This window comes from Limulus polyphemus, unplaced genomic scaffold (genome assembly GCF_000517525.1).
Source record: "Limulus polyphemus unplaced genomic scaffold, Limulus_polyphemus-2.1.2 Scaffold4643, whole genome shotgun sequence".
In the NCBI taxonomy this organism is placed as follows: Eukaryota; Metazoa; Arthropoda; class Merostomata; order Xiphosura; family Limulidae; genus Limulus; species Limulus polyphemus.
Window position 1 is genome coordinate 81618 of NW_013670253.1, and position 4002 is coordinate 85619.

General features: G+C 41.6%; 1 pseudogene; it reads left to right on the forward strand.

Moving 5' to 3' along the window:
* LOC106471473 overlaps positions 1 to 3012 on the forward strand; it is a 50502-nt pseudogene extending 47490 nt beyond the window's left edge.
* Positions 3013 to 4002: the final 990 nt, after the last annotated feature.

Genomic DNA, 4002 nt, shown 5'->3' on the forward strand with positions numbered 1-4002 from the left:
AGGTACAACTGATGCTTTGTTGGTCTGTACAACACAGATACAACTGATGCTTTGTTGGATTTTCCAGAATCTTTGGCTTAATTGTGAAAGTGCCAATATCCATTGGATTAAAGGCATCTTAAGGTCAAATATCCAAACAGCGCAAATAGCTAAAATGTCTGTTTACACCACTTAATGGTGTGTATGAGTGCTTCGACTTTTGAAGTTATGAATCTTTTTGTTCTTGCCCCTTCCACCTTATCTACCTCTCTCTCTGTCTTTCACCTCCAACCTTATCTACCTCTCTCTCTGTCTTGTCCCTTCCACCTTATCTACCTCTCTCTGTCTTTCACCTCCCACCTTATCTACCTCTCTCTGTCTTTCACCTCCAACCTTATCTCTCTCTCTCTCTGTCTTTCACCTCCAACCTTATCTACCTCTCTCTCTGTCTTTCACCTCCAACCTTATCTCTCTCTCTCTCTGTCTTTCACCTCCCACCTTATCTACCCTCTCTCTCTGTCTTGTCCCTTCCACCTTATCTACCCCTCTTTCTCTGTCTTGTCCCTTCCACCTTATCTACCTCTCTGTCTTTCACCTCCAACCTTATCTCTCTCTCTCTGTCTTTCACCTCCCACCTTATCTACCTCTCGCTGTTTTTCATCTCCCACCTTATCTACCCCTCTCTGTCTTTCACCTCCCACCTTATCTACCTCTCCCTGTCTTGGTAGGATCCACGTTGTTTATGTACCGTTCATTACTGGTAGAATCTACTTTTCGCATTATATTGAGTGATTTGATGTTTCTGCCTGTTAAACCATTAGTGGTTAAGGCACCCGACTCGCTATCTGAAGGTCGCAGGTTCGAATTCCTATCACCGAAAGTGTTCGCCCTTTAAGCTGTAGGGGCGTTATATTGTTACGGTTAATCCCACTATTCGCTGGTAAAAAAGTAGTCCAAGAATTGGCGGTGGATGGTGTTGACTAGCTGCCTTTCCTCTGGTCTATCACTGTTAAATTAGGGACGGCTAGCGCAGATAGCTCTGTGTAGCTTTGCGCGAAATTCAAAACAAACCAATGTAAACAATCTCTTTTTCTGTGTAAATTACGTGTAAAACTCCGATAGTAATTATTGGGATTAATTGTAATATTGATCAGGGCCGTGGAAATCGTTGATGGCGCTATAAGTTCTGCACCCTCCTCAAAACATATAATCTATCCCTGCCTTCAAAGATAAAAACTCGCGTTATTAAGGACCGTTTGACTAAAAAAGTCATGAACCTACAAGTAAGTTTTTACATAAATAGTTTATAAAATATGTTTAAAAATCTGGTGGAGTTCCTGAGTAATTCTGTGATTAAGTAGAAGGTAGGTTGGTTTGAAGAATAATATTGTTTTTTGACGATATCCTCAAGAATTACTTAGAAAATCTTCAATGGTGTAAAACGCCTAAGCTGGCTAAGAAATAACATTTTTTAGGTCTAATTACGAAAAATGACGAAACACGAAGGAAGGCTACAAATGAATTTACTCAAAGTTTACGAGGCAAGTTTTTTTTTTTTTTTTGTTTTTTTTCCAAGAACACTATTGTCCAAACTGGACGTGTTGAATGAAATTATTAATACTGGCAGCTAGTATTTGAGCTTTTATTCTCTGGCATCAACCAATTGTTTTATTGTGCAGCCTTACACAGCTTTCAACAAACATACGCCTATTCCGTACGACCTCGACAACAGTTGGCTTAATAATGGTTGAAAATCTGAATCTCGCATCTTTAGTGAACAAAATGTTTTTTTTTCTATAGAAAACTAACAGTTAAGAAGAATCGCAAAAACTGTCGCTAAGCTATTTTGAAACGCTTTAAATTGATATAAGAAGTAATTAAGTTTTAAAAAACGACCTGTCCTAGTGACAAAATATCAAACTTAAATATGGTGTTGAGTTCCTAACGGCGGCCTGGTGGTTAGGGCTTTTGACCCGGGTCGCGAATTCGAATGCTCGTCCTTTCAACCGTAAGGTGTTGTAATGTGACGGGTAATCCCACTTTTGTTGGTAAAGGAGTAGCCCAAGAGTTGGAGTTGAGTGGTGTTGACTAGATGTCTTCCCTTAGGGACGGCTGGCGCAGAGAGCCCTCGATTAGTTTGTGCGAAATTCAAAACAAACCAAGTAACTAACGAAACCATCATGGCGAAATATTGGACGTAAATATGTGTTGTTTTGTTCTGTCTTATAAAAATGACTAAGAAACACGTTTTTACTGTTTGATCTCTATCAAGTTACTGTTTTTGTAGTTTAACTTGGATGAATTTGAGAGACTTCTTCGACCAATAAAGAGGGATTCAGCACCAGGACCAGATGGTGTGAGAAACTCCAAATTTGGAACTTTTCCCATGGAAGAGAAAGTGGAACTAGCTGAAATAATCAGTTGGTCAATGATGGAGAAAGAGGTAGATAAGGTGGGAGATGAAAGCCAGAGAGAGGTAGATAAGGTGGGAGATGAAAAACAGCGAGAGGTAGATAAGGTGGGAGGTGAAAGACAGAGAGAAATAGATAAGGTGGGAGGTGAAAGACAGAGAGAAATAGATAAGGTTGGAGATAGAAAAACAGCGAGAGGTAGATAAGGTGGGAGGTGAAACACAGAGAGAGGTAGATAAGGTGGGAGATGAAAAACAGCGAGAGGTAGATAAGGTGGGAGGTGAAAGACAGAGAGAGGTAGATAAGGTGGAAGGGACAAGACAGAGAGAGAGGGGTAGATAAGGTGGGAGGTGAAGTAATAAACGGTACATAAACAACGTGGATCCTACCAGTAATAAACGGTATATAAACAACGTGGATCCTACCAGTAATAAACAGGTATATAAACAACGTGGATCCTACCAGTAATAAACGGTATATAAACAACGTGGATCCTACCAGTAATCTCTACGCCACTTTACATCGGCGGTGTCCCCCAGGACGTTGCCGGCAGTTCTCTCCGCCAGTGGCACTTACGGAATACGTCCAGTTTAGAAGGTAAGTATACGCCACTGTAAAAATTCTATGTATTTCTAACTCTTCAAAAATAACGATTAAACAACTGGTGAGTAAGTTAGTGATTGGTAATGATTTAACTCCCAAATTATCATGCTGTTTATGTTCCGTTCATTATTGGTAGGATCCACGTTGTTTATGTACCGTTTATTACTGGTAGGATCCACGTTGTTTATATACCGTTTATTACTGGTAGGATCCACGTTGTTTATATACCGTTTATTACTGTTAGGATCCACGTTGTTTATATACCGTTTATTACTGGTAGGATCCACGTTGTTTATATACTGTTTCCTTTCCAAGTATTCTTTTGGTCCGGCGTTCACAATCGTCCGACTAATTCCACCGTCCACTCTCATTGTGAAGTTTTTCTTTACCAACGTCAGTTCTATGGTGTGATACTGACCGTCCGACACCATCTCGTAACTGAACATGGTGGACACGGGGTAATTGCCCACGTCGAAGCTTACCCGGACGCGGCCACGGAATAACTCCACTGCCAGATGTTGAGAGTCTCCGGTGTACGCCACCACTCCAAACTCGTGGTTGGTTGCTAAGGTTAAGGTGATGTTCGCTTGTGGTTTGCTACTCAACGGATCGAACTCCAGGAACGAATTGCTCTGGAAACTAACACTGGACAACTTCTCACAGCGCTTCCCCGTAAAACCCGAAGAACATTTACAGATGTAGTCAGTAGAACCGCTGGGCTGGAAGCACACACCGTGTTTACAGTCGTGCTGCTGACACGGGCTGGTTTGGGGATACAACATCGCAACCATCGGGGGAAGCTCACAGAATGTCCCGGAAAATCCCTTCGGACACTCACACTTGTAGCTTTTAATGCCATCTAAGCAGGTTCCCCCGTTCTGACACGAGTGGTCCCCACAGTCGTCTATGTTCACTGTGCAGTTTTCTCCTTGAAACCCCTCTGGACACTCACAGCTAGTCAAACCAAATAAGAGAAATAGAAAAAGCAAAACTTAGTATATGCATTAGG